Source organism: Adiantum capillus-veneris, chromosome 10 (genome assembly GCF_014529385.1).
Source record: "Adiantum capillus-veneris isolate H3 chromosome 10, ASM1452938v2, whole genome shotgun sequence".
NCBI classification, from domain to species: Eukaryota; Viridiplantae; Streptophyta; class Polypodiopsida; order Polypodiales; family Pteridaceae; genus Adiantum; species Adiantum capillus-veneris.
In genome coordinates, this window is record NC_140940.1 from 94,228,594 (window position 1) to 94,240,688 (window position 12,095).

Below are 12,095 nucleotides of genomic sequence, written 5' to 3' on the forward strand. Positions count from 1 at the left end.
TTTAATAAAAGAAGGTCATTGAGTTAAGGTCTTAGGCACATGGTCTTAGTAACAACCTTTCTCAACTCACGTCAAGAAACTGTAGTGACACATGAGACATAATTACTTTAAAACATTCCACCCTTACTCTCAGTTAAGTTGAGTTGACACGAACCGATGTAGCTCCGTGGAAAGCAAGATGGTTTGACCGGATACAATTGTAGCTACCACCACCTAAAGTGAATGTTCTCCCAACTATAGCAATGCAAATATAACTATGAACGCAACTATCTACTATCAACAACAAAATTGCCCTCTCATTGTTTCTTGCACAAGATATTACCTTAATTATGTCTAGTTATACTTGTTGGTAGAGGTGAAGTGGAATTATATTTACAATGAATTGGCTCAAAGGTTCTCTTTAATGTTCCATCATATGGTATAATACTTAATATTGTATGTCATCCCTACTAATGTTTCTAATATCATTTTTTGATGGTTAAGGTTAAGGTCATGTATTAGGCATGGGATTTTCTTTTAAATTTTATTATGCAAGTTGCCTAAATTAAAGCACGATCATTAATTTTTTTCATTTAGAGCTGCTATTTGACCTTCGTATTGTTATCACACAATACTAATCTCTATTGACTCCCATCCCTACATTGTAAACAGCTCTCATTACAAACTTTTAAAATGTTAATGCATTTTGTGTGTGCTTAAACTAGTTTTGCAATTGATAAGAAGTCATTTTTACTACTTTGTCTTTGAGAACACTATTGCAGATAAAGCTACATGCAATGGTGTCACGTCCGAGAACTTCTAGGTATACATTTTTACGAAAAACCTTGGTCACATTATGTAGCACACTTGTTGAGACATTGGACATTGTCATGCCCAAGGATATGGAATTGGAAGGGCACAATTTCTACAGATGCTAGAGCTCCTACTCTTGAAGAGGGCAGGACTCTTCACTCCACATCTTGTTACGGAAACTTATGGTTATTGACACGTGTAATTAGCGTGCTTACACCTCATGTGCAATGACTCTCCACTTTGCAATAATGATATGGAAGTTTATGGATGTGGATACATGTGTACTCGAGTGCCTATGCCTGGTAAGACAAAACTCTCTGTGGTTCCATTATATGTGGAACTGGCCCACCACATTTGGTATGGATTGATATGAAAGTATAAGATGAATGGGTATCTCACGATGATAGATGGTGGTCTATCTGGAAAAACATTTTTGACCAATGTTGCACTCTGTACCTATGCACATTGACTTCATGCACTTCCATCAAACAATCCATAGGTTACACATTTTTCACTTTTAAATTACTTTCTACTAATCATTGTTACTCTTTTGGTTTTTAGCAACTGAGTGTGTTATGCAAGCATGTACTCATCATCTTGTACCTCACATTGGACCCCACCACTTATGTACCTTGCAGTTGAGGACAATTGCTTTACCAACCTGAGAGTATGTTATAGATAAGGGATATGTACATTTCTTACTCAACTGCTCATTATGATCTATAGCCATTTATGTCCGACCGGCCATTATGTATTCATTTTTTAGCATCGTGAATCTATAAATAATTACAAGCAAGAGGGAAATTCTCACTCTTGCACTTGGGGAGATTGTTCCTAGTGCCTCTATGTTTCTTCTCTTCTCTCTTCTCTTCTCCCTCACCATGCTGATGTAGCACTTTGCTTTAGGAGATCCGCATGCATTCCCTCACTTTCCTGCGCCCTCTATCTCTCTCTGATCGCGTGCAATGTTGATTATGTGATATGGGTTATACCAGGTATGCAAATTGGTTAGTTTGATGGTTTGTAGCATGTTATTTTGGTATTTTGCAGGGCCACCTCGACTCCAAATGTAACACAACAGTTGGCACCATTCTCGGGGAGCAATAGCCTACGCTAGTGTAATTATGGCATAATTGGATAGATTTTCTCACTAATTTCACATGTGTTAATGGTTTTGTGGATTGTGGATGTGTGTGCATGAAGCAATGTGTTCAATGCCCGACGTTGTCCGAGAAAGTATTGCACGAGTCGCTTAAGAGCTTCATCAATATCCACCATTGTAAGCACTCATAGTGGGAGGGGGGAGAGAGAGACAGAGAGTTACGGAGAAGGGTCAATTACACTGAATGAGAGGGAGGGTGTGCTATGCTCACCTTGACAATACATCCAAAGCAAGAACCTTCAATTCCTCTCAAGCAACAAATCCATTTGCCTCCTTCACTCTCTTCTTAATTATCTCTAATTACCAAAAGCCACAGTACTACTCTGACTTGAACCTTCAACAAAATAGACTACCATGCATGAAATGTCTGCGCTGCAACTTCCTTCCATTTTTGTTTTGCTACTTATTGCAATATTTTCACCATTCTCAATCCACAAATCCTGTGTGCAAGATATAGATCACCCTCCATTGCCTTCTTCCTTATATGTGGTGCTCTTGGAAGGTTCTGTTGTCCTTCATTATGAAGGTTCCCTTTCTTTCCCCTCATACCTCCTAGGCTTGATGGCTGCAACAATATGTCGAGCCAAGCTGCTAAACTCTATGCTTCATTTCTCATTGATCGGCATGACTTGATTCTTAATGAAGCCTTTCGGGAAGGGGTGCACTTGTAGAAGAAACTATATAGCAATCACTATCTGCTCAATGGATTTGCAGCGTGGCTTACAATTGAAGAGCTTCCAAATGTTTGCCTCTAGAAGTAGTCGTATTGGGAGGGAGAGAGAGAGAGAGAGAGAGAGAGAGAGAGAGAGAGAGAGAGAGAGAGAGAGAGAGAATTAGTACAAAAGATTGGTTTGCGGCTGGAACGAGAAAGAGGGAGAGATCACTTGGGCGATCAGTGCATGAGAGAGAGAGAGAGAGAGAGAGAGAGAGAGATTTTATTATCGTCCTTGGAGGTCAAATATGACCTATGGGACCAAAGTTACATGTGATGTAGTATGTGTATGGCTAATGAGTAACTCTCCATACTCCAAAATTGTGGTGATGAGAGTCGCAATGGAGAGCCTAGACTTTGGCTAGGAGAGGAAAGTGTGTAGGTCTAAGTTATGGCTGAAAATGTGAGAAAAGAAAGCTAGGATGTGACCAAAATCTGAGCACTCTAGTAGGGTGTGGTACTCAGACTCTCGAACTTGTAGTGAGCATAATGTGCATAGGCGATTTGACTCTTCTACATTGCCCCAACGCCCTATCTCACATCGAAGGAAATGGGAGCTAAGCCGAATGGCTACAATAGTGCGTATCGTCAACAAGGGGATAGGCTCAAGCATGTAAGTGTGAGTACGGTTTCCTCTTTCAGCAAAGAACATGGTTTTGTAGTTGGGGGCAATATGGGTGGTGTAATGTATGAAGCGTGACCCACCGAATTTCTCCCAAGCTGTAATACATTGGTGCTGTAGAAAAGCTTCATTAACTTGGGAGTCAATTGAAGCGTTATATAGCAAGTGTAATGCATCCCATCTCCCAAATCACTTGTTTATGTCTTGCATCCTGTGCTCAAGATCTTGCTTTTATGCATCTTTTGAACTTTTTTTCTTTCTTCTCATGTAGTTGTAGGAAGTTGATGTGAGGGGTTTTGACGCATCTTTATCATGTACTCCACAACCCTTTCCGTGCCCATAACCTCCATTGGAAGACATCCCGACTCAAGAATTAGGAGCATATATGGTGTTTGTGTCTTCACTTGGAGAAATTTTGTAAGGAAACACTTTTGGACATTCTCAAACACTTTCCAATTAGACTTTGAGATGCTCCCACCCCACACTTCAACTCCACCCCATACTTCAACTCCATAAAGAAGAACCGGTGTCACCAATGCATCAAAAAGATACTTCTTAAGAACCCAACACTTGATGTTTCCCACATTACACATGTTCTCAAATGCATAGAATGCTCTCTTTCCCGCTTCCAAACGGCACATAGCACATTTATGCCACTTGTGATTGGATGGAACCTCAAGGCCAAGGTACTTAAAGCTCTCAACAACTTCAAGTGTCTCGTTGTTGTACACAATGCATGGCTTCTCCTTATGGTTGGTTTTCACAAGCATAACCTTTGTCTTGGATTCATTCACAATCAGCCCACTATGCAAACAAAAGTTCTCAAGGATAACCATAAGCTTTTGTGCATCTTCTAAAGTGTGTGCTAGAAGCACTACATCATCCGCATACAACAAAAGCATGATTACTGCATTGCAAATAGTGACCTCTTCAATGCCTTCTTCTTGCATAAATTCAAGTACCATTTGTTCCAATTGATCGATGCATAGACCAAAGAGAGTTGGTGACAACGGACATCCTTGTTTAACCCCAATAGTGCTTACAAAAATTTCTAAAATCTCTCTTCCCATGCGCAATTGACAAATCACCTTCTCATAGATTCGAGAAACCGTAAGCACAAACTCACTTGGCAAATGGAGTTCTTCCATCCTTCTCCACAAATTGTTACGTGGAATCATATCAAAGGCTTTCTTAAAGTCCACAAAACAACAATACAATCGCTTGCCTTTCAACTGACTTTCCTCCATGAGAACATGAATAGTGACAAGATGATTAATGGTGCTATGGCATCGACAAAAACCCGCTTGTCCCTTTGCACGCTTGTCATTATCTTCAGCCCAATCACTGGATTTCATCTCCATTATGCACCCAAACAACTTTACCATAAGAGACCCAATCATTATAGTCCAGTAGTTGTTTACATTGTTTACATACCCTCCTTTGTGCAAAGGCTTAACCCAATTAGTACTCCAATCATAAGGCATACCATGTTGAAGTGCAAGGTTGAACATAACACATATCCACTCATGGGTAAAATCTCCCATCCATTTGATCATCTTCGACTTGATACCTTGAAGATCTCCCGCTTTGCGAGTGGCCAACTTTTCAAGCCCACCACATACATCCTCAATAGTAAAAAAAAGAGGGCATACATAGGAGTGAACCATAAAATGGTATTTTTTCAGCATTTGCTTGCTCATATAATTGCCTACAATGTGTGTACATATCCACAAGACTCAAGTTACCAAAATTCTCAACCCGCTTGCCCCTCAAGTTTCTCCAAAATCTTCCACATGCATGTGCCTTTTCTTGGACTTGAAAAAGTTGTTGCTTTACTTCCCATCTTCTTCTCTTCTTTTGAATCAATGCCTTGTATGTATGCAAATGACTTTGATAGTTTTCTTTGTCCATAGTTGCATCAGCTTTATCAAGGACTTTCGAGCATCTTGACATTCTTTATCAAACTACCTTTTGCGTGATCTATCTTTGTTGATACCATGGAGATGCTTTATAGAAAAGCATTCTTCGGCACAAGAACAAATAACTTCCTTGAAAGCTTCCCATTTAGTTTCCAATGGTGCATCATGTTGAAGCTTCTTCATCCATAATTTTTGCTCAACCATTTCAATGTACATTGGTGCCCGTTTGAAATCCATACATGGTGATAGTTTATCTTTCCTTTGGCTGAAATTATCATGCGTAGTTGCTTCTCCACATGAAAGGTCAATACATAAGGTGAGATGGTGTAGGGAGGAAGAGTGAGAGAGATATGTAGTCAAACTCCAGAGATAAACAACCTGTGTGTGCGTGGATTGGCATACCACAGTCGCAAGGGAGTGGGTAAAAATTAAGAGAGAGAGAGAGAGAGAGAGAGAGAGAGAGAGAGAGAGAGAGAGAGAGAGAGAGAGAGAGATGCAATTCAAGGAGTTGCATGCCCTCTGTGGGTGTTTGTGTGTGGAATCGAGGGGTTGGTTGCGGCTGAGAGAAAGAGAGAGAGAGAGAGGAGCGAGATGAGAGAGAGATGAGAAGGTAAAGGAGTGTGGGATACACCATCTTTTGACTGTGTGAAAAGGGGTAGTCTAATGGTAGTTGGAGCTGCTCTTTTGTTGCTATTGCAGGTAGGTAGGGAGAAACATGGGTAGTTGATTGGATGCATGGAGGTGACTCGCAGTGTAAGTGGGACGGTTCCAGTATCTTAGAACTACCTAGTGGTGGTGAAAACTACTATTGTTGCTACATTGTACGTTGCCCCTGCATTGCCATGTGTCCAAGTCGCAGGTGTTGTAAACGTTGTTTTTGGTCAACTAGCTTGGGCTACTATCATCACAACAAAGTTGAAAACGTCCAAATTTCCTAAGAGCTCACGAGTTCCCTGCTAGTAATGTGAGTTGATCACTGTCATTTTCCTTCAAGTCTGAATCTCGCCCCTTGGGCCATGAAAAAATAAAAATAAAAAAATATCTTACAACCCTGCGACCATTCAATGCCTTGCCCCATGCAACATCTGACAACTATGTGTTATTTTTAACATCTTTGAACAAATCTTAGGGTTGTTTCCCACTATCAATGAGAATTTTACTACTTTCTCTTGCTGATCTCCTTTATGGCATCATGAATGTCATGGAATCTAAAGGATATCCATTCAAAACTCGCTTGGGTATGCTAAACAGGTTATCGTAAGTAAGATGTATCTAAAAGAGTACCTTTGTGTTACAAGTCACATGCCATGCCTGACTTGCCGTTATCACTAGACAACCTTGCCTACATGCATCCGCTACGATTGATGAACTAAACATTTGAAAGAAGTCACCTTTTTGTGTGTTGAGGAGCATCATAAAAACCTGTATGGGTTATCTTTGTTGGAGCCATCCTCCTGAATAGAGACATAAACCTATGCCTTGCATGTATCGGAACTGGGTGAAAAGGACATGACCAAGAAATGTGAAGACTCCTTGTAGAGACAACCATGATATCTTTCACAAGTTTGTAGAGTGTTCCTACAAAACAAAACTGAGATCAAGCTAAACATCAAAAAACCTACTTACTCGCGACCATGTCAACCGATTGGGCGTATGCTTTGCTAGTCAACACTTGATTATGTGTTCCATAATCAAAGTATGTCCGATGTACCTTGGTAAACCCTGATTTGTAATCACACATAACTAATGTAATATTGTACTGGCTGATCTTATGGCCCTTGCATTGTCGATATCATATATGCTACCTTGTGTCCATGCTCAAAGTCAAGATAGATTCTAAAGAAAATTGAGTTTGCTGATCCGTCACCTTGTCGAGTGGACGCCATATTGGAAGAACAAAATTCTGACTCCATGATCCCCACCATGCCTTGCATGGAGTCCATAGGAGTTTTGTGTTTTCACAAATATCCGACATTCTTCATGCCTTGCATAGAAAATTTATGCATGCCTTGCATCATCTCCCCACAAGCCGGAGTCAAGATGATGACTATGTACCTCATAGCTTTCCACCTTTGTAACTTTGTAGCTCGAGAGAGATGGGTAGGAAATGGCCCGCGGGCACACTCCCTTGTGTTGTTTTTTCTTTTAAAAACTATGGAACCCCAAAGGGTTTGAGCCCTCAAGTGAAAAAGGACACTTTTTTTTGCATATCAGTGATGGCGACAGTGCAAACGAAGGTGGGGAGAGCTTTAGTTCTCGCTACAGACTGCGAGGATCAAGGCTACTATGTTGAACCTTCTCCCCCTCATCAACGCAAGTTTAACAAGCCCAACAACACGATGTTTTGCGACTATTGTCTAGCGCTCTTATCCCCTGCTAGGTGGCCATATCCATGGCAATTTGTCTTCGTCTTGGCTGCCTCTATTGTGGAGGAGATCACTCCCATAGCTTTGTTTGCTCAGATTCCTTGACCCAAGGGACCATGTCCACACCATACGACATGAGAGAGAGAGAGAGAGAGAGAGAGAGAGAGAGAGAGAGAGAGAGAGAGAGACCACACATGCACCATGCAAAGCCCTCCATGCCTTGCTACCCTCCTCCCCTCTCCCCTTAGCCCTAATAACACCGCAATATCAGGGGAAATGCCATGAGAATTCCTATAAGTACTAGAATTCCTAGCCCTAGTCTATTCTTAGAATCCTCCATACACACCATGTAGTTAGGGCCTTGGCCTAGGTCTGTGACCCCCTGGTTTTCCCTTGGCCTTACATATTTCTTCAAGGCTTTTGGCACAATGTACTGGGAGTTCATCTCTCATATATTTGGTAAAATTGGGTTTGGGCCAAGAATGAGGAAATATATCTATCTACTTGGGGAAGGATCATACTCAAGGCTGCTTACAAATGAAAAATTATAAAATGCCTTTGAAAAGATCATTGAGATAGGGTTGTCCCATAATCCCTCTTATGTATGATGTTGCCTCATATCCCTTTTTTACCTACTTGGATAAGTTCGCTAAAGACCTTGGCTAAAGACCAAGTCTTGCAGGGTCTTCTGCTCTCCAACAAACAAATAATGGGGCAGGGTTATGCAGATGGCACATTTATGTTCGTAAAGGCTAACAATGTAAATGTCAACAGAGCTATTGATTTTCTGGAACTGTTCTCAACTGCATCTAGGCTAGACTACTTGTACAATATTTAGTCATTAAAGTTATCCTATTGGAGTCCATGTGTCTTAGAAAAGCTTGTAGGAATGGATCCTAGATAGGGTGTATCAGAAAATAGCTTCCTAGCACTGTAAGCAGTGGCCTTTGCATGTTAGAGTCAAAAATAATTTTGAGCATTTTGATCCCTTAAGTCCTCTACTTTCTCCCACTCATTCATTGGTCCAAGGCTTAGTTTCAAAAATTTAACTCAATCGTAGCTATGTTTTTGTGGGGAAAGAATAAATCCTCATCTGCTTTGATCGCCTAGTGAACTCAACCCTGACATCATGGGGGATTGGGCATATTAGAACTTGACACCTATGTAGTGGCTAGGAGGGCAACATTAGTAGAGTATGTGTTGGAAAGAAACAGAGATTGGGTTGAATATATTTGGTTTGCAGTTGAACATCCTGTTGTATATTTTCACGGCACTAAGACTTTGCCTACATGGGAGAAATTGTTCTCTGATGTTATAATTAAAAGTGGGTATGATGTCTCTACTATGCTTATTAAATTTTGGAAGATGGTTGCCTCTAAGCTCATTTGGTAGGGGCGAGCGAAGTATTTTGGGAATTCCATAGGCCAAGAATCATTGTATTGGAGTTTTGTTTTTCACAAACCTCCTGCTTTGGTGTTAGGGAAAAAAGCTCTTCATATGTACAAAAAAGGGTCAAGCTTTATTGATCAAGGGGTGGACTCTCCGGGAATTGCTCTTCCCTTTTTGCACATGAGAAGAAGGTACAAGCTTAAAAAGTCATCTAAAGCATGTATCAATGGGAAACAAGTGCCAATCAATCAAGACATAGATGCAAGAGACAAGGACTGGGTTTTGCCCAAATGCTCAATGCATTGGTGGACAGACTGCATGGGGAATTAAAGTGACTAGATACAATATCAACATTTGCATTCATTAAGACAGAAGATGAAGGGATGCATAGATGTTTACACTCCTTTAGAATTTGGTTCTTATCGTTCATATGAACTATTAGAATACTTTTATGTATGAAAAGTATAGAATCTTCAGGTCTTCTATCACTTTGAACTTAATCAATGATAGAATGAATGAAGATGCGTTGACTTTGACACCACAGGAGCTAAGTATGAAAGCCCTAGTGGACATACTGTAACAATATGATTCAATTTCACAGGGGGAGAGAGAGAGAGAGAGAATCCAAAAATCTTCGTTCTTTATTTATACATAAAAAAACGAAGGGAAAAAAAAAAGAGCAGGCCCGCTTCTTCATGCATGACAATGATGATGTGGCCCATAATGAAGGAGAGGATGTAGCGTATGCACAAGAGGGAGTGGGGAAGGGCGGGAGCTGTACATCAGGAGACCGGGGAGTAGATATGGGAGACGGGAAAGACCGGAGTGGGCCGACTTCAGGAGTAGTCGATTGGAGGTGGAGTGGGGTAGTCGAGATCAGGAGTATCGATTGGAGATGGAGTGGGGTAGTCGAGATCAGGATTATCGATTGGAGGTGGAGTGGGGTAGTCGAGATCAGGAGGAGTGGGGCGGCCTCGGAGGGGTGGCCCGGAAGCAGGCGGACATAGACGCCAAGCTTCATCCCCTCGTCACAATGGTCGGCGTGGCCACATGTGAAGTGGTAGATTCCTGCTTGCTGCAGGGGGCCGAAGATGGTGTGGCCTCTTTCGTCCATGAAGAGAGGGGGCCGCTCCTTGGTGGCGTTAACGTTGCACAAGGCCCAGTCAAGTGGGCTCAAGAGCAGCACGTTGTGGAGCTGTGGATTATACTCAAACACTGCACACACAAAAACACACACACACATAAGCTGAGCTCTCTCTCTCTATCTCTCTCTCTCTCTCTCTCTCTCTCTCTCTCTCTCTCTCTCTACTTACGCAGGGTGTCGCCCACATGGATATGGTGCTCAAGCGTCCAGGCCGTGAAGTTGGTGCGGAGACTCCATCCGTTCTCGTTGCCTACGCGGTGCTGTACTCCTGCGCTCCCACTCGCCACCATAAACGCAGCCACCACTATGACTCCAATGAGCACACCTGCGTTCGTCATTTTTGAATCACCTTTGCAATTGCCTTCTCATCCTTTATATACTTACCTTGCTTTCAGTCGCTCAACTTTAGGTTATGGGGTGACCTTTCCAATTACCTTTGAAAAACAAGATTTTCAAAAAGGTTGAAGTAGCCTTTCTAACTTTAGCTAATAAGGTCGCACACATTTTTTATAAATGGGAAATTGGGAATCAACAAATATTCATTTTAGTCCCCATCCGCACTAGCACTAATAATTCGGGTGCATCCGCACGGCGGGGGTAGAACCCCTGCCAGTCTTCATCAGTTTTGTCGCGTACGCCAACTCCTGCCAGTGCAAAGCAGACCTTTAACCAGACGAGGCGGGGATAGCCAATTTGTTTTCTAACTCTGTCGATTTTGGCAAAGTTGAGCCTTTAGATCCTCGTTTGTTGACGATAGTGGGCTGGGGTTCCACCCCTCGAGTGTGGATCCGCCCTTCGAGTGTCAATCTAGGGCATCTCATGTTATTTCAAGACAAGGGCCTTCCAAATCCATCAAAATTAAAAAAGGAGGAAGCGTATTGTTGATCTTCAAAAAAGGTGTGAAGTAAGATCACACATTCATAACTACATTTTGCAAGAAAATTGCAATATTACACAGCACGATCTCACGTTGTTGTCTTCTGGCACGCTTATAATGTGAAAACAAAATGTTCACCTCACTTTTAATGTCTTCTGCTATGTAGGACCAAATGTGACAATTAATGTACATAATGTCCAATATGCGACAACTGTTGCCATGGTTGTAGTCGTGTACATGTCTTACTCGGGTGGGGAGGCCTTGGACATGGCACTATTGCGTGTTTTATCGCATTAGAATATGTCCAATTTGGAAATGTACATACAGTACTCCACTTCGACCCAGATGCTATGGCATACACTTGTACAATCTCCAAGGCCTTTCTAATTACCTCTAGGCATGCTTTGGAGAAAAGTAGGGAGTCATCTGCAAATTGCTTCACGAGCAGTTGGTTGTTGTTTGGTAGAGAGAGCCCTTGAATCTTCCTTCTTGCAGTAACACTATCTTCAGGTAAATCCAATAGCGAACATTAGAGGGGCCAGTGGACAACCCTATTTGATTGATCTTTTGACTGCAAATGCTCCCACTATTCTCTCATTAAATAGGAGCTCATAGTGGCTACCAACACCAAGTAAGCCTACTAGCCGACACATCCGCGACCCAGTGGGCTAGAGGATGAGATCCAATAGCGAACATCAATGCGATTGTAGTGCAAGTTTTCCACAATTTAAGGAATTTTTTCCAGCTCGTTTGGGCTTTTTGTGGGGAAAAAGGATATTTTTTGGCTTAAAATGACAAAAAATGGTCAACAATGGCTCAAAAGGCCACATCATAGACATTTCCATGAATATGACAGTTGGAGTAACATTTTAGAAGAGGAATACCATCTCATTTAGCCTCTCTATGAAGGGATACTTCTTCTATGGAGTCCCTAGTGCAGTAGTGCATTGTTCTAACCCCATGTTTGAGCGTACGAGGGTTCCACTTAGGTTTTCTTCTCTTCAAAAAGGTGTGTAAGTTTGTCTATGAAAGTGTTGAAGCTTCCATAAAATGTCCTTGACGAAGAATTCAAGATGCAAGAAAGGGTTTTAATAGGGCAAACATACATTGTA

General features: G+C 41.7%; 1 pseudogene; it reads right to left on the reverse strand.

Moving 5' to 3' along the window:
- Nucleotides 1-9,798: 9,798 nt before the first annotated feature.
- LOC147449270 (uncharacterized) lies at nt 9,799-10,076 on the reverse strand (annotated as a pseudogene).
- Nucleotides 10,077-12,095: the final 2,019 nt, after the last annotated feature.